The following is a 22278-nucleotide window of genomic DNA, read 5'->3' as shown; positions in this document are numbered from 1 at the left end:
AAGCTGCTTGGTTGATTATGCAATTATTCTTTTAGGCTGTGTAATTCATTGCAAGAGATTTTCATTATGAGAGACTATCAATTTATTGTTGAATCAATGTGGCCATCATTGCAGAGGTCCAATTAGGTCAGTTACATTGATACAAGTGAATTGTTAACTTTTTAAATCCTTTTTCCAAAAGATTCACTATTTGATTTACTTTTACACACACTCATCATTATCTGCTGTCATCATAGCCGGTTGTCTTGTTCACTCCTTCATATCATGTATATGGTTGTTACTTAACTGGGAAGAAGGAAAGCTAATTAACAAGAGTTAATTCCTACAAATGTACCTACATTCACTCATTGCTTCAGAAGACCTAAAAAGTAAAAAGACATAGAAGGCAGAACAACACAGTTGAACTGCATGCTCAGGTTAGAGTCTACAGGCAGATGCTTTAATACATATAATTAATGTATGGCCATAGGATGGGGAAATCAGATTTCAATACAAAAGCAAATAGGAAGCAATCTGAAATCTAATTATCCACTTTTAAGCTACAATCCTGTCCCCAGGTCTTTGTGAATATGACTGCCAACTTTTTAATGTTTTTATGTTTTTGTTTTTACTGATCTCTGTCTAATATTTTTTTCAATTTTTTTATTTTTTAACATGGGGGGTGACAAAAGGAAAAAGGGAGTTGGGATTGATGAGGAAGAGGGGATACAATAACATACTGATATCCAATCTATACCTATTGCCATATCAAGATTTTAAGTTATTCTATTTACTCTTTTGTGCTTTGTAGATAAAGTTCTCATTTCAATATATGTTATTCAGCTGCTGCCTGTTGATTCAGTCCACTTGTTAAATAAGTCCCATCTTTCTGTTGCCTTTTGCAGGGGTTGATCTTTCATGACTTCTGATAAGATATCCATTTCGGCTATTTCTCGTATCTTTTCAATAAGATCTTCTTGTTTCGGTATGATCTCTGTCTAATATTAACAGCATTTGTGCCTACATCTGATCATTATTCCCAGTTAAAGACCCACCAAATTACTAGAACTTTGGAAAATCAAAGTCCCATTGGTTCAGTGAGCACGCTTTAGTCTGAGACTAACATTTGGACATTAGCCTGTGATCTGCAGATATAGTCACATTTTTAATGGAAAGAATCAAAACATTTATTCCCTGCTGATGTCTGCAGAAAATCTATTCTGTTTACTTATGGGAGGAAGCAGATCCTGAGCCTTAGGGGAGAGGGGGCACTTTATGCTGGGCTGGAAGCAGGGTGGGCCTTTCCATGAGGAAAAATATTCACAGTGTCCTGAAAGGTCGGTTATTTGATTTGTTATTACTGAATTTACTGCCTGGAAGAGGGGGGGTATTTGTGTGATCATTTGCTTCATGTGCCACTCGAAGTTGGCAGACTTTAAGGCATTCTGTAAAAGGTGGGGTACCATTTGCTGCTCTGCCTTAGGCAACTAAGGATGTGACCAGACAGTGAAATTATCTTTGGTTGGATCAGGCTAAAAAGGGTATCCTGAAAGGGCAGATTTAAAACAATCCTTGCATGAACACACCAGGATTGGGTGGTTTCAGGACAAGAAGCCGCACTGCACTTCAAAGCAATCTTATTCAGCCTGTTCCTCCCTATCAACTCCCACATCCTTCCCTATCTCCCCTTCACTGCAGGAAGTGGGAGGAAGCTGGATTTTTTGTTTCCATTTGTTGGTAAGTGACATACTGTATCAGGTCACTGGCTTGCCACCAAACTGAAACAGTCTGGATTGTAAAGAAAAAGAAAAAGAGAGATTCCCCTTCATACTCCCTCTTTTGTCTCTCCCTCTGTGGTGAGCATTCGAAGTGTCTCAGCCTGACCTTGACCACAAGTCCATTATTGTGAGGAGATGACAAAGCTAGTTTGTATGACTTAGGGCCACAGTGCCTCTAGGGCTCCTTTCTCACAGCTGAGTCCATCTGGACCCTGGCTTTGTCACTTGCATCCATTCCCAACATAACTGGAGCTAAGGCAAGTGGTGGTCTGAGATGGAGGCTTTTGGACAGTGATGCCCCAACAAGGAAATTACCGGTGTGATCTTTGTACCCAATTTAAGCCTCCATTTGTTTAGCCTGGCCTTTTAGATTTTTTTCTCTCTCTCATTGGTATCTATGGAGTGCAGAAATAAGGAGGGATTGACCCCAGCATCCTAATGTACTATTTTCCTGTGGTGTCTAGACATGGGCATGAACAGATGGTTCGGTGGCTCATTTAGTGGCTGAACAGGTGTTCGGTGCTTCCCAGCCCCACCTCCCTCAGTGAGTGTCCACTGAGGTGCTGGGTGCCCACCAGAGGAGTCAGGACTGGAAAGGGCCCAATACCTGTTCAGCCATTAAACAAATTGGAATGAATTGTTGGTTCCCATCTCTAATGGTGTTTGCTGTGGATGTGAATTATAGTGACATACACTATGCAGCTTTAGTCCCTTCCCACCCACCCCTACAAAAGTTCCACAGACACCCTTGGTAATTTCTTATATCCCTTTATCTTATCTGACTGGCATGGGTTTTAAGGGAATTTTATGTTGCCACTGTTGCTAACATTGTGCAAAGACTGCTCTCCGGTTCTGGCGTTTTCATGAAGCAGCCGTTGCTTCAGATTGTCAGTTTTAATTATCAGTTGCAGCGGTAGCTCCTCTAGAGATGAAAGCACTGCCAGCTCTGGGTGTTTTGCTGCCCAAGGCGAAGGCAAATGTGTCCCCCATTCTGCAGACAGAACTGACCTAGCTTGGTGGTTCAATTTTATATCAGCCTTTGACAGCAACGAGCTAATATTAGGGGTGCAGGACTGACCAAGTGGCATCCACAGATCTGTCCTCCGAGAAGTAATTCCTTTCTCCCATTCCTCCCATTGCTGTGTAAGCCAGTTGCCTCATTTTGCCAAATGGTAGGGTAATGGAACAGAAGAAAGCAAGCAAAATAAATAAATAAATACTCATTCACACTCAAGGATTTTTTTTAAAAGCCCATAAACTTCATTTTCATGAATTTGGGGTGTCCAGATGGATTCCAAATTCTAATCAGATGCAGTATTTGTTGGAGCTTTTGCAGCCTTGCATGCTGTCTTTAATATGTTTGGCTGGGAGGCTCTTTTCTGGGCTAGGGTGACTGTCAATGTATCCAGCACTAACCAATTGATCCTCCCCTGCCTCTGAATTCAAAGAGAATTCAGTTTCTTTCCCTCTCTTGAGTCTGTTGAAATCTGTTACTGCAAGCGATTATGTTTGCCAGTTTGCTGTTTGATCTGTTCACAACTGTAATTAAAGAAATTGTTTTTATTCCTTCGACTACTAATCTCTTGGAGTGAGTTATTGGGACTATATGTTCCAGTTAATGAGAAAAGGGGTTGACTACTCTGGGAACTTGAAGCTATTCTGCTCTGTAAATCCCTGTTCTTCTGCTGCGCAACTAGAGGAATTAAACCAGAAAATCCAAATTCACAACAGTGTTAGAACAGAAGAAGAAGCTTTTTCAATATCAAGCAGATGAAGGCATGGCAGAGAGAAGGTGTGGTCAGCAGGGTGCAGCATTTGACTGGCAGTAAGAAAGGAGGGGGGAAACGGAATCTTCAGGGACATCCAGATTGTGAGGAGAGCGCTGCTTATGTGATTTCTGTCCAACCAAATTATAGATGATCATATGTCCCCAGAATGTACAGAAAGAGTGCTATGAGATCCCAGGGACCTCAAGTAGACTCAAAGGGGCCTTTATAACTCTAGTAAACATATTGCATGCCACTGGCTTGGGTTGGATCTCTAGTTGTCTTCCCTCCTCTCTTAATCCCAGATCTACAAACATGGACACACTGTTGTAATGGCTGAACATTTATTTTGGAACTATCAAATAAGCAATTTACTTCAACTGGAACATAGTCTTTCTCCTTTCCTTCCAACTTTGTGAACAAAAGGGTTCTCAAAACTCAAAATCCAGGAGCCTGGTTGCTCAGCCACTATCCATTCCACTATCCATTCCTTTGGTGTTGTCCCTGTCAATACAGGCAACAGGGGCACGGATGCTTCTCCCAGAAATTCCTCCCATGTTGTCCTCTCCCTGAGTTCCACGATTTCCCAGGTTCCCCTGACCCTGACCTCCTCCTCATCAACCACACTCACCATTCGATCCTCTCTCACCTTTACTGGTCCACTTTCTCTCTCTCTTCTCTTAACCTCCTTCTCCATTCCTTTGCTTTGGCTTCTCCCCAGTATGAAGGTTTTGGGGGAATCACTGCTCTTGTTCTATGGTCTGCTTCTTCCCTGTGTACCTTTAGTCTTTCCCACCTGTTGGTTCAAAGGTCTTCCAGCCAGATCCATTCCCAACCTGATGGTAACATCCCTTCCTTCTTTATCTCCTCTTCCTCTCCTGCTTCTACCTCCTCCCTTGTCTTTCCTTCCTCCCCACTTCTCATTTCCTCCCTCTCTTTTTCCCCCTCCTCCTTCTTTCCCACCTTTTCTAACTGCTCTATTAGCTCTCCCATCCCCTCTAGGCCCTGGGATAATTCTTCTCTCTTGGCCTCCTTGAGGGAATCCTCCAAAGTATTCCTTGAGGGAGCAGACAGTCCATAGTCCCCTTCTCTCTCTCTCTCTCCTTTGTGAGAATGGATGGCATTCTGGCGAGAGGTGCCTCTGTCTCGCCTCCTGGCTCACATACCCCCCATCTGAGAGGGCCATCCATTCCTCACTGCTTTTTCCTGGAAGGTGGCAGCTGACCCATGCAACTCAAAAGGCATCCTTGTAAATTGGAAAAAGTCTTGGGGTGCCAAAAAAGCTGTTTTCTCTTTGTCTTGATCTCTCAGGGGGTATTTGCCAATAACCTTTGATGAAGTCTATGTAAACAATTGTCTGATTTGATGGCCCTTTTGCGGTTTGACCCTCTCATCAATCATCAACAGGGTCATCTCTCTGCAGCTTCAGTTTCCCACTTTTGGTCCTAGCTCATCATCTGTAAGGTCTTCAAAGAGGGCTTCCCGGTCTAGTTTAAGCATGTTTACATGTAACACTTGTAATTATCTCTTTCTTTCTAACATCTCTATCTCATAATCTACTTCACTAATCTTTCCCATGATCTCATAGGGTCCTTGCCACTTCACAAACAGTTTAGCTGATTCAATTGGAAGCAACACCAATACCTTTTGTCCCAGCTCAAATTGTTTAGGTTTCACTTTACTGTGTTCTCCTCTTCTGGGCCTCTTGTGACTTCCCTAGCGTTTCCCTAGCTATGTCCCAAGCAGTGTGGAGATGGTCTCTCATCTCCATAGTTTGTTGCAATAAGGGTTGGGAGAGATCTCACTCTTCCCACTTTTCCCTGACCAGATCTAAAATGCCTCTCAGGTTTCTCCCATACAGTAACTTGAATGGGGAGAAACTAGCAAGGTTATGCTCAAAATCCTACAAGGTAGGCTTCAGCAGCATGTGGACCAAGAACTCCCAGAAGTACAAGCTGGATTTTGAAGGGGCAGAGGAACTAGAGACCAGATTGCTAACATGGGCTGGATTATGGAGAAAGTAAGAGAGTTCCAGAAAAATATCTACTTCTGCTTCATTGACTACACGAAAGCCTTTGACTGAGTGGACCACAGCAAACTATGGCAACTTCTTAAAGAAATGGGAGTGCTTGACCACCTTATCTATCTCCTGAGAAATCTATATGCAGGACAGGAAGCAACAGTTAGAATTGGATATGGAACAACTGATTGGTTCAACGTTGGGAAAGGAGTACAACAAGGCTGTATATTGTCTCCCTGCTTATTTAACTTATATGCAGACTACATTATGCAAAAGGCAGAACTGGAGGAATCCCAAGGCGGAATTAAGATTGTTGGAAGAAATATCAACAACCTCCAATATGCAGATGATACCACTCTGATGGCAGAAAGTGAGGAGGAATTAAGGAACCTCTTAATGAGGGTGAAAGAGGAGAGCACCAAAAATGGTCTGAAGCTCAACTTCAAAAAAAAAAAAAAAAACTAAGATCATGACAGTGATCTTAGTGACAGATTTTACCTTCTTGGGCTCTATCATCACTGCAGATGGTGACAGCAGCCACGAAATTAAAAGACACCTGCTTCTTGGGAGGAAAGCGATGACAACCCTAGACAGCATCTTAAAATGCAGAGACATTACCTTGGCAACAAAAGTACACATAGTCAAAGCTATGGTTTTTCCAGTAGCAATGAATGGAAGTGAGAGCTGGACCATAAAGAAGGCTAAACGCCAAAGAATTGATGCTTTTGAATTGTGGTGCTGGAGGAGACTCTTGAGAGTCCCTTGAACTGCAAGGAGAACAAACCTTTCCATTCTGAAGGAAATAGACCCTGAGTGCTCACTGGAAGGACAGATCCTGAAGCTGAGGCTCCAATACTTTGGCCATCTCATGAGAAGAGAAGACTCCCTGGAAAAGACCCTGATGTTGGGAAAGTGTGACAGCAAGAGGAGAAGGGGACATCAGAGGACAACATGGTTGGACAGTGTCATCAAAGCTACCAACATGAATTTGATCCAACTCCAGGAGGCAGTGGAAGACATGAGGGCCTGGTGTGCTCTGGTCCATGGGGTCACGAAGAGTCGGACATGAATTAATGACTAAACAACAATGAAATGTCCAACAGACGTCAGCCTGATTGTTCACAGCACAAATCCACCTAGTTTCACAATTTCTCTTACGCTGTTAATGCCATGATATTAATTTTGTGCCTTAGCTAATGGAGGGGTGGGTGGGTGTGTCTGTTTGATCTAATTTATGCAACATTGCATATGAGATGTTTCTTCTCCCCATTTTCTTTCAGAAAGTTGTGTATGGACTTCAAATAGATGCTTTCAATAATGAACAAGGGATGCCACAAACCAAATCAGTTGGATCTCCTGGTTTTAATAACAGAAAAATCTGAAACATAATGCTAGAGAATTAAGCAACCACAGTACGAGCTGGATGGGCTGTTGGCCGCTATTGCTCTTATTGCTCAGATATTTTATTTACACACCTACAAAGCAGGGTAGCCGTTTCATCTCGAGTGCTGTGCAAAGCAGCGTTGTTGCGATTTTTGTCCCGAACCTAAACAACTTCTGTTGGCTGGCTGCTTCGTTCGTTTCCAACCAGCTTACTATATATTTTCATTTAACCCAGCTTCGGAACTGGGGCGTCCAGCAGAGGGTAGTAAGCCCCTAGTCTGTTCCAAATTCACTCCCATTTTCAACTCTGCGGGTTTAAAATGCATCGCCTCGCATCCAGTAGGAACGGTGAACTCCGCAATCCACCGGCAGCTCCTGTGCCTGAGCGCCGACTGCGATTTCGAACAAATTACGGGCTGTGACTCAAATCGCAGCGAAATCGAATCACTCCCGGTTCTGCTTTCAAGTGTCATCGCAGCCTCTGTGATAGAGGGACGCGAGGGGGCCGACCGACGGAAGAAAGCATCTGTGCCACTGGCGGTATTAATAAACCTTCCCTATAACCGGGGGGAGGGAGGGCTCCGCACCATGAAACTGGGGCAAAAGCGGGCTAGATTTTGCTTCCCTTTGAACGTGGTTTGAATATCGCTTTATACAGTCATCCCCGCATTTCCTAATCCACCAATAAAATAATGCCGGGATTGAAATATAAATAAACGCGTCATTTTCCCTACACAAAAAACCCCAATCCAGAATTTAATGATCCTGCCCGGATTTTGTACACCACCCATCCCTCTTTCTTCTCTCTCTCTCTCTCTCTCTTGCTCTCTTCCTGATGTGGTTGGATATTAAGTCTTGTGGCATTTCCTGCTGCAGAGCCTCCTCGCCACCGCTGCCTCGCTCTCGGAGTGGCAACGCTCGCCGTTTCCCTCCTCCCCCTCCTCCCCCGGGTTGTTGCTTTTGCCGCCGCGCCTGGCCCTAAAATTAGGATCCCGGAGGGGGGGGCAGCCGGGCAGCTCCCGGGGCCGGCCTGAGGCGCTCGGCTGAGTGGCGGCGGCGGCGGCGAGGCAGGAAAGCCAGCCAGCCCGCCCCAGACTGCCCGGGTGCGAGAGCCCGCCTTGGCCAGGCCAGGCTAGGGCAGGCAGCGCATGGCAGCGGCGGTGGGGAGAGGAAAGTGACACTTGGCCAGCAGCAGGAGCAGGAGGAGGAGGCGGCGGCGGCGGGGCGACGGTCGAGCGTGCGGCACCCCCAGAACCTTCTCCGCGCCCGCCCGCAATACCTCGGCAAGCGGGAGGGGTTGCTTGAGCGCGCCGGCGAGGATGGCGAGGGGGGCGGCGGCGGCGGCGGCGGCGGAGCGGTGCCCCTGGAGGAACTTTTGACGATGGTGACGGGGCGCCGAGCGGCCAAATGGGGAAGAAGGCGCTCGCCTGACCGCCGGCAGCAGGGATTGGGGCGAAGGGGAGCTCGCGCTGCCGCTGCCTGCGCGCCGAGGAGGTAAGGAGGGAGAGGAGGAGGAGGAGGAGGAGGAGGAGAGGACAGCTTTTCGGCGGGGGGGGCGGTTGTCTTCAGGGTGTGCCCTTTTGTGTGTGTGTGCGTGTGTGCTGTGTGTCGGGGGAACCGCGGCTTAAAATCGCCCTCCGTTCGGCGACCCGGCACACAATGGCTAAGCGAGGTTTCCGGCAGGCAGAAATCCGGCGGGGTTGCGAAGAATTCCGTGCTGCCAGCAGCCTGGCGCCCCTCACTCCCCACCCCCCCACTCCCCGGCGTGTGGAGCGAACAGCGTTGTTTCCCCAGCGGAGGGGGTCCAACGTCTAAGCAAATATTTAACATTACTTACCGGGCTTCCCCTTTCAGAAAAGGGTCTCCCCCCCCCACTACACCCCGCAAACACACACCTTTGTGAGACATGTACAGTGGTAGCATTGCCGGCCCAAATGCTCTTCAGCCGGGGAGAGAAGATGGATATTCAGGTTGGTGGAGTCTGAGCCCTCTTTTGCCTGGGGGATGTGTGTTAAAATAAAGACAGAAGGCTTCGAGTCCCGAAATTTCAGATGAGGATGATCACCATAATAAGAGCGGCCATCCGTGCACTGTGCGGCAGCCACCATGTGTTTGGTCCTCACTGGACTGTACCTGAAGTCTCCGGTGTTTGCTGGAGAAACAACTACTACAACTATAATTCATCAAGGTTTTGACATGTGTTTTTACAACATTGCTTCCAACTCTGTGTGATCCAGCAGCAATGTCTGCCATGGAATATGTATTCTTTCTGAAGTCTTTTAGAAAAGGGACAATTTGAAGAATGCTGGAAGTATTTTGAGGCCTTATAGTTGTTGATTTAAGGGATTAAGAACAAACTGAATGGTAGCTTAAAAACCAGTACCCCTATCACAATAGGATTCTCCAGAGCACGTTTTTTTACATGAATACAGGCTTGCTTGCCATTTTTAAAAAAAGATGCATTTTGTCACAACACGTGGCATATTCATGGAGCTACTCGCCATGGAGGCTTGTTTATTAAGATGATGGCACTGAAAGCAAATTTGGTATTTGCTTTGTTAGGCTTTTGACATGTGTTCTAGAAGGGAGTGGCCCTATTTTATAATAAGTGCCTTTCCCCCTTTGTTTAATGTCACAGTACGATAAAAATAAACCTTGGTGCACTACAGTGTGGTGTGAAGATCCATTCCAAGATCTTGGAATGGAGCCCCAGGGAAAATAGTGAAAATGCTTTCAGATTGAGGTCACATGTTACTGATGTGTTGTCCTCGGGCTTTTGGGAGTCAGCAGAAGCAGAGCCTCTTCCTATTCATAAGCACATTTGGCTACATTTTGGGATTTACCATTGGGAGCGATGAGATGTCAGATGTAGTCATCTTTTTGCTTAGCAACCAAGCCATTAAAATGCACAGTTGAGCTAAAGGTAGACGTAGCCAGATTTACTTGGTTTTGGCAAGCAGAATCTTTTCTAGGATATGGTTTTAAACAGTCTGGCAGGTGAACCTGGTTGCAGTGTTTTCCCAGTTCCTGTGGTGGTTAGGGTGTGGAAAAACACCTGTGTGTTTTGTGGGGTGTTCCATCTGTGCTTCCATTGCAAGGGACGGGATGCCTTCCTAAACAGAAGAAGCATCAGAAGAAAGGCAACAGGTGGACCTTTTTTATTTCTTTTGTTTCTTGGATAAATATTTACATTTTAAATGTGTACTTAGTAGTTCCTAGGACATGGCTCTCTTTTCTAGAAAGAGTTGTCATTTGACATACTCCTTGCTAGATGAAACTACTTGACATGCATTCTTTTGCTGGAAGGAAGGAAGGAAGGAAGGAAATCCCAGCATAAGCCACATTCATTTGGATGATACATGTAGTGAGGTAATTAACCATCAGTTCTTCAAAGGGGACAGGAATTGAAATAGATTAAGTGACATGATAATTTTTAAAATTGCCATCTCCTTGAAATTTCAGTGCCACCTTTTTTGCAGTGATTCGAAAGCAGTAGCTAGTCGTATATAACAAATAACATAAACTCTTAACTGCTCCCAGGTGGCTTTCTCTTATATTAATTCTCCTTAGTAGTAGCATGCAATGCTCTGCATTTTCTATAGAAAGGCTAATATACCTACAGAAGATGCCACTTTTGGGAGTCAATCATAGAGCGAAGAGAGTGTGTGGACCAGATCTCAGATAAATGACCTGTCACTATGCTTTGGGGTTTATAGGGTGGGGTGTATATATAATACCCCTGAATGAGAGCTAGCCCTACCATTGGTCAGAAGCTGAGATATAAAGGGACCAGCAGCTCTCAGTTGTGACTCTTGAAACCCCATCCATTTCCCTTGTTGGAGAATTGGGCTCCTATATTAACCTCCCACCCCACATGTGGTGAAGGACACTAGATTGTAGTCCAATGGAGGAATTGTTGCATTGAGTTCTTCACCACAGGAAGCAAAACATTTTGGGCCAACACCACTTGGAACTCTGCGTCAAGATTGTTTGTGGCTGACCATAAACCACTGCTTTAAAAATAATAAAATAATAATACTGAGCCATCAACTCAGTTCTGACTTGTAGCAAGCCTTTCCAGGGTTTTCTAGGTAGAGAGTACACAGAAGTGATTTACCCTTCCATTCTTCTTTTGGAATGGAGGTGCCCTGAGATTGTGTAGCTTGCCCAAGGCTACATAGGCTGGCTGATCATTTGGGCTGTAACCTGGGGATTCATACTCTAGCTCTGCAGCCAGATACCTTACTCAGTGAGCTATTCGGGCAGGAATCACTACTTTTTGTTGTTGTTGTTTAGTTGTTAAGTCGTGTTCGACTATTTGTGACCCCATGGACCAGAGCACACCAGGCCCTTCTATCTTCCACTGCCTCCCGGAGTTGTGTCGAATTCATGTTGGTAGCTTCGATGACACTGTCCAAACATCTCGTCCTTCATCCCCTTCTCTTCTTGCCTTCACTTTTTCAAAACTTCAGGGTCTTTTCCAGGGAGTCTTCTCTTCTCATGGGATGCCCAAAGTATTGGAGCCTCAGCTTCAGGATGTGTCCTTCCAGTGAGCATTCAGGGTTGATTTCCTTCAGAATGGATAGGTTTGATCTTCTTGCAGTCCAGGGGACTCTCAAGAGTCTCCTCCAGCACCACAATTCAAAAGCATCAATTCTTTGGTAGTTAGCCTTCTTTATGGACCAGCTCTCGCTTCCATACATTGCTACTGGAAAAACCATAGCTTTGACTATGCGGACCTTTGTTGGCAAGGTGATGTCTCTGCTTTTTAAGATGCTGTCAAGGTTTGTCATCGCTTTCCTCCCAAGAAGCAGGCCTCTTTTAATATTGTGACTGCTATCACCATCTGCAGTGATCATGGAGCCCAATTAAGTAAAATCTGTCACTACCTCCATATCTTCCCCTTCTATTTGCCAGGAGGTGATGGGACCAGTGGCCATGATCTTAGTTTTTTTGATGTTGAGCTTCAGACCATTTTTGCACTCTCCTCTTTCAACTTCATTAAAAGGCTCTTTAATTCTTCCTCACTTTTTGCCATCAGAGTGGTATCTTATAAGTTAAATAAGCAGGGAGACAATATACAGCCTTGTCGTACTCCTTTCCCAATTTTGAGCCAATCAGTTGTTCTATATCCAATTCTAACTGTTGCTTCCTGTCCCACATACATGTTTCTCAAGAGATAGATAAGGTGATCAGGCACTCCCATTTCTTTAAGAACTTGCCAAAGAACTTGCTGTGGTCCATTCAATCAAAGGCTTTTGTGTAGTCAATAAAGCAGAAGTAGATGTTTTTCTGGAACTCTCTGGCTTTCTCCATGATCCAGCACATGTTAGCAATTTGGTCTCTAGTTCCTCTGTCCCTTCGAAATCCAGCTTGTACTTCTGGGAGTTCTTGGTCAACATACTGGTGAAGCCTACCTTGTAGGATTTTGAGCATAACCTTGCTAGTGTGTGAAAGGAGTGCAATTGTATGGTAGTTGGAGCATTCTTTGGCACTGCCCTTCTTTGGGATTGGGATGTAGACTGATCTTTTCCAATCCTCTGGCCACTGCTGAGATTTCCAAACTTGCTGGCTTATTGAGTGTAGCACCTTAACATCATCATCTTTAAATATTTTAAATAGTTCAACTGGAATGCCATCACCTCCACTGGCCTTGTTGTTAGACAAGCTTTCTAAGGTCCACTTGACTTCACTCTGCAGTATGTCTGGCTCAAGGTCAGCAGCTACATTGTCTGAGTTGTCCAGGATATCCAAATCTTTCTGATATAATTCTTCTGTGTATTCTTGCCACCTCTTCTTGATGTCTTCTGCTTCTGTGAGATCTCTCCTATTTTTGTCCTTAATCATGTCCATCATTGTACAAAAGGTTCCTTTGATATCTCCAATTGTCTTGAACAAATCTCTGGTTTTTCCCTTTCTATTGTTTTCCTCTATTTCTTTGCACTGTTCATTTAAGAAGACCCTCTTGTCTCTCCTTGCTATTCTTTGGAAGTCTGCATTCAATTTTCTGTAACTTTCCCTATCTCCCTTGCATTTTGTTTCCCTTTTCTTTTCTGCTATTTGTAAGGCCTTTGTGGACAGCCACTTTGCTTTCTTGCATTTCCTTTTCTTTGGGATGGTTTTTGTTGCTGCCTCCTGTACAGTGTTACGAGCCTCCATCCATAGTTCTTTAGGCATTCTGTCCACCAAATCTAGTTCCTTAAATCTGTTCTTCACTTCCACTGTGTATTCATAAGGGATTTGGTTTAGATTATACCTGACTAGCCCAGTGGTTTTTCCTACTTTCTTCAGTTTAATCTTGAGTTTTGCTATAAGAAGCTGATGATCAGAGGCACAATCAGCTCCAGGTCTTGTTTGTGCTGACTGTATAGAGCTTCTCCATCTTTGGCTGCAGAGAAAATAATCAATCTGATTTTGGTATTGCCCATCTGGTGATGTCCATGTGTAGAGTCACTTCTTGTGTTGTTGGAAAAGAGTGTTTCTGATGACCAGCTTGTCCTCTTGACAAAACTCTATTAGCCTTTGTCCTGCTTCATTTTGAACTCCAAGGCCAAACTTCCCTGTTGTTCCTTTTATCTCTTATCTCCCTAGTTTAGCATTCCAGTCCCCTATAATGACAAGAACATCTTTCTTTGGTGTCAGTTCTAGAAGGTGTTGTGAGTCTTCATAGAATGGTCAATTTCAGCCTCTTCAGTATTGGTGCTTGGTGCATTAGCTTGGATTACTGTGATGTTGAAAATTCTGTCTTGGATTTGTATTGAAATCATTCTATCATTTTTGAGATTGTATCCCAGTACAGCTTTTCCCGCTCTTTTCTTGGCTATGAGGGCTACTCCATTCTTCTACAGGATTCTTGCCCACAATGGTAGATATGATAATCATCTGAATTGAATTCGCCCATTCCTGTCCATTTTAGTTCACTGAAGCCCAAGATGTCATGTCTGTTCTTGCCATCTCCTGTTTGACCACATCCAGCTTACCAAGTTTCATAGATCTTACATTCCAGGTTCCTATGCAGCATTTTTCTTGGCAGCATCGGACTTTCCTTTCACTTCCATGCACGTCCGCAGTTGAGCGTCCTTTCAGCTTTGGCTCAACCACTTCATTAGCTCTGGAGCTACTTGTATTTGTCCTCGGTTCTTCCTCAATAGCATGTTGGATGCTTTCCGACCTGAGGGCTCATCTTCCAGTGTCATATCTTTTAGCCTTTTGTTTCTGTCCATGGAGTTTTCTTGGCAAAAATACTGGAGTGGCTTGCCAGTTCTTGCTCCAGGTGGATCGCGTTTAGCTAGAACTCTCCACTATCACCTGTCTGTCTTGGGTGTCCCTGCACAGCATAGCCCATAGCTTCTCTGAATTATTCAAGCCCCTTTGCCATGACAAGGCAGCAATCTGTGAAGAATTCACTACTTTAGTTCAACATAATTCAAATGAGAGGCAGGATACTTTGTAGAAGAGAGATGGCAAGTGGACCAGTGCTTGGCCACTGTAAGAAAGAAGAGGAAGAAGAACTGTATTTGGCATTTACAGTCACCTTCTGTAATCTGCATTTGACAGTTTCATCTTTCTGCTTGCTGTCCTCTTAGTGGACTTCCTATAGCTGGCTGGCTGGCCTCTGTATGATCGCAATCCTGGACTACTGCACAGACCTTAGGTCTAATCCAGTATGTGATCTTAATTTCACTACTATGGCAACTGAGGTAGTTGGGATTTCTTCTTAATTTCCTTTTCACCTTGAGGTAACAGGCTTACTGTGAACAGCAGCAGGGAGACAGCTAAGAGCTGAAAGTAAAAATCAATTTTGCTGTGACCTGGAAATAAATGGCGTTGTGAGCAAAAAGGGTGTTGACACATCTAAGGAAAAAAATATTGATTTGGAAGAAAAGTGGCAAACAAACTAGCTCTGAATTTTGTGCTTTGTAAGTAGACCTTAATGAAAGTGCTCCAAATATATATTTTTCTCTATAAATTAAAAAAACAGTTAATGAGGCAAAATGAGGTCAAGATTTATAGCACTGCCAATTTATGAATAGTGGAATAAAATATGCATAAAGCCTCAGAAGAAAATAAGTTGGTTTAAAAGTTAGGAACAATTAGTGACAAGACAAGGGAGTCTTTTGTGTAGTCTAGTGTCTCCATTGATGAGAATGCACAGGCTTCCTTGAAATTAAACCAACAAAATATAAGCAATTAACTACACATTTCTGATTTTCTAGTGCCAACATGTCAGTTGTCTTCCTAACTCCTATAATCATGAGAGTCTAAGAGTGCAGATATTTGGCAATGCAGAACCCTACATTTTTTCTTAGGCAACAAAATTGCTTGTTTCCTTTTTTCCAGGGTGTACAAATGCACAAAATGCCACAGCAATACGTAACAAATCCAGAGCTTTATTTAGAAGACAGGAACTGATATGTTATATGAGCCTTTCACTTAAAGTGAAGGCTTAAACTATCTCTACTTTTTATTGTACCAGGTTAAATTCTTCATGCTGTATGAATATATGTGTTTATAAAAAGCTGACCAACACATTTGATGTTCTTCTGATACAACGGACTTCTAGGAAAGAGATTAAAATAAGGGGATTTCCTGCCATCTGAGAATGAGTAGGTTACGTATTTAATTAACAGCTTGGGGGAAAAATGAGTGCTAGTTATTGGAAACTCGGATACGTTTTCTTCTGGATGACTTTGGGACTTCAGCTTACTTGTGCTTTGTTTGAACAGCTAGAGTTGAATGTGTGTCAACAATTCCACTGCAGTCTGTGAGCCATTTGTAACTTGGAAACAAAACTTTGCTTTTGACTGAAAGCAGCTGACTTCTACAATGGATTTGTTTTGGGATTTCAGTTTGATCATCTTATCTGAATTACTAACTGCAGTGAGGAGGTGCAGTGGCTGTTGCCCAGGCTTTTCAAGCCTCTGCTATTCAGAGGCATGTTTCCCTATCTAAGATTACTAAATCTCATATAAGAAGGAGCTGTACAGAAGCCAAAATCAATAGAGTTATCTGGATTATTCCCCTCCCCCTTGCTTGTGAACTTCTTTGTATTGGTATAAAATAGGCATTGGTCTCTTGTAAATCATTTCCACTCTGATGAAACTACATCTGTACATTTCAGAGCTAGCCATTCTTGAGGTGTGTCTCCCCAAAAATGATTATTATCTTTCAATTTTCCCTCCGAACATAGCATGTGGGAGCAGATAATGGCTTTTCGGACCAAAGAGAATTGCTGTATCTTTTTTAAACTGTTCTTTCCAGTTTAGTGATGTTAAATTTATATGTGATGTCCATATACATCAATATATTTTGAGTGCATTCACCTAGAATGGCACTTAGTTTTAGGAGTGATTTTTAAAAGGGATGGTACACATTGAATTTTTCCCAAAATCAAACCAGTGTGAATATGCTTATCAAATAATAACTGATTCAGCACAGGTGGAATTTTCTTAGATATTCATCACATTTGGACCGGATTGTTGTACCACCCTGTGAAGTGGGATGAACTCGGTAGTGAAATAAAATAGAGTGTTCTATGGAGTTTTGTTCTGTGGACACCTCTGTGGATCTGCTCTCCTTCACAGAGGCAAAATCTGAATGTACCTTCCCCAGCCTATATATAGATACCTATAACTGTGCTGCGCAACTGGGTTCTTTGAAGAACCAAGATGTGTAAGCGAGAAATTGCAGTGGAAATCTTACTGAGACATGTTGTACCCTTTTGCTCTCTCATACCCGTTTCCAAAACAATTGTAACTTATTTCGTCATGAATATTTATCACTTGTCTGTTGACGAACCAAAATGGGCTATTAATTCAGTTAAGTTTTTTGTAGTAGAAACAACAGAAGTTTAAATAAATCATTGCTTCTGCGTAGAGTACAACCCACCAAACAGGCGCATGCTAGCTGTGATTAGCAAAATCTCATTCATTCTGTCATGTCTACATAGTTGGACTAACATTTGATTTAAGGTCTTGTGGCACATGAAAGACTAACAAGTATTTGTTCTTTCCTGCAACAGACTGATGTGGCGATCCCTCTCAAAATGTTATTTACTCAAGGAGATGGGGATGAACTTTGGTATATATAAAATAATACATGTGTTCCTGTGTTAGCTTTGAAAGAACATGGGAACTACAAATAGAAAGGTAAAGGACTGTCTTCTTTTCAAAGCAGGCAGAATTGCACTCCCCACCCAGTGAGTATCAGATGGATTCAAAGGTATATGGAAGAGAACCTTTGCTTATCCCAGAGCTGCTAATAAAACCCAGCTCATCTAAAATACTACCGTTAAAACAAAATATGGAGACACAGACTGGTTTTACATTTGCAAAGGTGTCAGATGAGGGTGTTTAATCCCCTGTCTGATAAATCTATATGCAAAACATATCATATGGAAAATGTGATTCTTCAGATGAAGGGGGAGTAAAAATTGGTGGACGAAACATTAGTAGTTCAGATGATACCATATTATTGGCAAAAATAGCAGTGGACTAAAATATTTACTGCTCAGACTTAAAGAAGATAACACAAAAGCAGGTTTACAGTTGAACATTTAAAAGCTGAAAAGAACATCTATGTAAGTATTATATAGCTTTAATGTTGACATTGAAGAGATCAGAACAGTCATCAGTTAAACTTGAAACAGCAGCTAAGTAATCAGAAGTGAACTGAGACCTAAAGGGCATCAATGAAGGAACTTCAAAAGCTAGGTGAGGATGGGGTGTTAGGAAGAGAGGAAGGCTTATTATGAAATGGATTGATTCAATAAAAGGAAGTGGTGGCCTTGATATTTTGGGCAAAACAGGGCAGTTAATGATAGGTTCTTTTAGAGGTCATTAATTCACAGGATTGTGAATTGTGCTAGAGAATTTTGCATGCAAAGCAGATATGGACAATTATAACCTTAGAGCCAGGAAATAGATGGCCTGGATTTAAATCAAGTTCACTGCATGTATTAGAGCTAATCTGTAGAGTGGTCCATTATAGGGGCTTTAGGAATGGGAAGAAAGGGGCAGAAATAAGAAGGGATGAAGCAACAGCAGGCATGAGAAGGTGAGGAAGGAATAGGTGAGTGACTAAAGAGATGAGGCTTGGCCTGATGAACTAGGGCCACAAAATAAAACTTTTTCAAAATTGAAGTGCTTGTCCCCTGATCACAGTCTTGAGACAAATGATTCTTTGATAATATATCTTCACCTGTACGGTGAAATTATTATGGATCTTCTTGAGGAGAAAGGCAGATAGAAATACTTGAATAAATAAATAAAACCTTTCAATCAGGAGGAACTAACTTAGAATGTGATTGTTTTCTGATTAATCACTACCTCCTTAATGAACCACAAAATAGGTAAGGACTACAATAAAAAACAAAGGAGCACCATTGTGCATCACAACTGATGGATGGTATGATTTGTGAGCAGTTAAGCTAAATAATCCCTTGCAGTTTTACATTTTCTTTTAAAGAGTGATGGTGTTGCCTTGGTGGGGAAGGGGCTTAGGCCACATGACCTTTAATGGTGCAGGAATTTTTACTGGTTTTTCACTGGAGAGAGTAGGATGATTCTCTTGCAGCACCACAATATTGGCAATGCCTCAAGTGGTCAGAAGTGTATTCACTGAGCCTACCAGTTTCTGCTTGTGAGTCAGGATAGGGTGTTTGTACAAGGAAGGTGTGGAAAATACAAATCACACTCTTGTAATAGAGTGTGAATGAGCAGTGATGCATTTTGTCAGCTGAGAATTATAGAAGTTTAGTCACCCGAAGACTCCTAGTTCGAAAGATCTCTTAAATACAAAGGGGTGTGTGTGTGAATCTTTCTACAAAATCCTATTATTTTATTCAAGATTATTTTATTTTGTGTGAAAGCTAGGTTTAAAATCCTATGCATAAATTATTTTGAAATATATCAGTGTGTAATCATGTGCCCCTAGAGTGTGAGCACTACGAGTAGTAACAGGAATGAATTGCTTGGGGGCAAAAGCTTTCCAGGTTCTGGCCAAACCTAAGGGTTTTGGACCCTGGCTGGACTCTCCCTTGTCCCACACAAGTTTGCCCTGTCCCCTCTGTCCTGTTAAATCTAATGTGCTGCCATTGCCATTCCATAAAATTAGAGCCCTACCAAAGCATGAGCACAAATATTGAAGGTGGGGAGTACATTTTCAATCTAATTCTCATGGACAGCCCCCATGGATTTAGGAGGTTGTTCTGTGCTGACTCATTGCCCTTCAACAATAGAGCATGACAGAACTGATGATGAAGGGGGATCTAGTGCATTCCTTTCTCATGTGACAAATGACTCAGTGACAAATGATTTAGGCATATACTGTACAGCTACAGTATATGCCTAAACTTACATTGAGATTTCTGCTATATCCAGGCTCTCACCCTGAGTACATATACTTTAAAACAATGCAATAATAATTAGAAGCCAGCATGGATTTGCCAAGAACAAATTCTTCCAGACTGATGTGATCTCATTTTTTGATTGGGTAATCTCCCTAGTAAACTGTGGGAATGCTGTAGATGTAATATATCTTAGGGAATGCTGTAGATGTAATATATCTTGACTTCAGCAAAGCTTTTGACAAAATGCCCCATGATATCCTGATTAGCAAGCTAACTGTGTGTGAACTGGATAGAACAACTGTCAGGTGGATGCACAGTTGGTTACAGAATCGTACTCAGAGAGTGCTTATCAATGACTCCTTCTCAAACTGGGAGAAGGTAACAAGCGGCATACCACAAGGCTCAGTCCTGGGCCTGATGCTCTTCAGCTTTTTTTTATCAATGACGTGGAAGAAGTAGTGCAGTGAATACTTTTCAAATTTGGGGATGACACAAAATTTGAAGATAGGAAAAAAAATTAAAAAGATTTTGATAGGCTTGAGCACTGCGATGGAAACAACAAATTGAAATTTACCAGGGATAAGCACAAAGTTAGGGGAAAAAACTTGGGGGGGGGGAACCAAATGCACAGTTACAAGACGCAGGATACTTGGCTCAGTAATACTATGAGTGAGAAGCATTTGGGAATTGTTGTAGATCACAAGCTGAATATCACAAGCCAGCTGTGCAATGTGGCTGCAAAAAAGGTATATGGTAGTTTAGGCTGCATTAATAGAAATATCATCTCAAAATCCTCTGCGGTACTAGTACCCGTCTGTTTGGCACTGCTTAGGCCTCAGTTTAAATACTATGTTCAGTTCTGGACACTACGCTTGAAGAGGGATGCCAAAACACTGGAAAAAGTCCAGAGGAGGGCAACAAGGATGACCAGGGGAGTGTAAACCAAGCCCTGTGAAGAAAGACTGAAAGAAATGGGCTTGTTTAGCCTTGAGAAAAGAAGACTAAGGAGTGATATGATAGTACTTTTCAAATATTTGAAAGACTGTCATACAGAGGAGGTGGAGGATCTGTTCTTGATCATCTCAGAGTGCAGGAGACATAATAATGGGCTCAAGTTACATTGAAGTCAGATTTCGACTGACTATCAGGAAAAACTACTCAACTGTTAGAGCAGTACGACAATGGTGCCTCCTTGGTGCCTGAACTCATGGCCTTCTCGCGACCTTGGGGCCACCATTAAATATGAAATGAGCAAAAGAAACCATTCTGGGCTGATTGTGGAAACCGTAGTGGGGTGTGGGATGACATTTGTTTTGAGGATAACTTTCATTTTAATCTAATTTCTGCCGTGATGATTAAAGAAATAATGCAGCAGTATAATTTAAGGTGGGGTGACATGTGCATCAGTAAGTGAACTAGGACAAGTGAAATATTCCCTAAATAATAATAATAATAAATGTTTATTATGGTCATTGACCAGCAAAAGTAAGATACATTTTTTAAATTAGGAGACATAAAAACAATATAAAAGCATTAAAAACACTAAAAACACCAAAGCACTAAAAGCATCTATATACATATATACAGTGGGGTCTCGACTTACAAACTTAATTGGTATTGGAAGGCAGTTCTCAGGTCGAAAAGTTCTTAAGTCGAATCTGCATTTCCCATAGGAATGCATTGAAAACCATTTAATCCGTATCTGCTCTTTTCGTCCATAGAAACTAATGGGAAGCTGCTATTCTGCCTTCTGCCACTAGAGGGGGATAATTTTTTCCTTTTGACCTAAGATGACTTAGCTTTTAAAAAAAAGGGAAAAAAGAGTTCGTAACTCGAATCTAAGTTCGTAAGTCGAGTCCATATATTCCTATGAGAGCGGTTCGTAAGTAGAAACGTTCGTATGCCGAGCCGTTCGTAAGTCGAGACCCCACTGTACTAGTGTTTTTAATGCTTTTATATTGTTTTTATGTCTCCTAATTTGAAAAATGTATCTTACTTTTGCCGGTCAATGACCGTAATAAACATTTATTATTATTAATGTTCCCTAAAGAGAATTAGTTATTCCCTTCCCCACTCTGAGATGGATTAGCCTGTTAAGAAGCCTTTAAGGGGAAATTTAGCAAGAGGAAGCTTTGTCAACCATTTGCAGATACCATATTGGTATTAATTGGTTTTGAATTCAAGCCAGATACGCTTAAAACAGATTGCTTTCTGAAATGTGTCAGTGTTTCCTTTTAATTATGTTTTATTTGTTTTGCTGCTCTGAACATCCCTGAGCTCATCTGTGTAGTCTTTCCCAGAACTTGGACAAGTTACTTTTTAAAAACTACAACTCTATTTTGGCCGGGGAGAGGCTTCTGGAAGTTGTGGTTAAAAAAAAGATTTTGCAAGCTGCAGTTTTTTTCATCAATTTCATTTACTACCCCTTTCCATTTCCAGTTTCTTTAGTATTAGGAGTGCTGCAATTCTGCACCTGTCAGTTTTGGCATTAATTTCTGAGCCATTAAATGTTGGAATTTATGGTAGTTAGGCAATCTGCCATCTGCAACATGTTTGAAAAAGCTGTCCAAACGTACTGGAGTAAAATCCTTGGCAGCTTTTCTCAGCCTTTCCTGGTGACATAAACACATAATTTAAAAATCTGTCTTCTTTCTGTAGTATCAGAGTTCTGTGTATATCTGGAACTCTTGACTCCCAAACAAAGGTATTGAATGCTGCTGTAGTCTTCGATTTCTGGCAAATAATCATGTATTTTCAAGTGTTGCTTTAAGAGCCTTTGTTTATGAAATATAGGTTAATCATCTGATTTAGCAATTGATCTGAACAGAATTATTTTATCTGATTTTTTTTAATTTGGGGTTTCTAATAAATGCACTATCTTCTTTGATGGGGAAAACTTTACAAAATGCTGATATTAGTTTTGCTGCAGACTGATATCACTGAAAGTCTGACTGTGGATTGAGGATCTTGAGAAATCCCAAGCAATTGGCTGGGACACAGAAA

At 42.3% G+C, this 22278-nt stretch overlaps 1 protein-coding gene across 3 annotated transcripts in view; it reads left to right on the top strand.

Moving 5' to 3' along the window:
• The window catches only part of OSBPL5 (oxysterol binding protein like 5), a 192882-nt gene that overhangs the window by 20443 nt on the left and 150161 nt on the right, over positions 1-22278 (top strand). Inside the window, exon 1 of one of the 3 annotated variants that reach the window (XM_072985679.2) lies at positions 8281-8420. The exons of the other annotated variants lie outside the window; for them this stretch is intronic. The gene's annotated coding sequence lies outside the window, so the exon portion shown is untranslated. Of the gene's footprint in view, positions 1-8280; positions 8421-22278 lie in introns of those variants that run through there. 3 annotated transcript variants of the gene reach the window in all.

Source organism: Pogona vitticeps, chromosome 1 (genome assembly GCF_051106095.1).
Source record: "Pogona vitticeps strain Pit_001003342236 chromosome 1, PviZW2.1, whole genome shotgun sequence".
In the NCBI taxonomy this organism is placed as follows: domain Eukaryota; kingdom Metazoa; phylum Chordata; class Lepidosauria; order Squamata; family Agamidae; genus Pogona; species Pogona vitticeps.
This window is presented reverse-complemented; position numbering and strand designations above follow the sequence as displayed.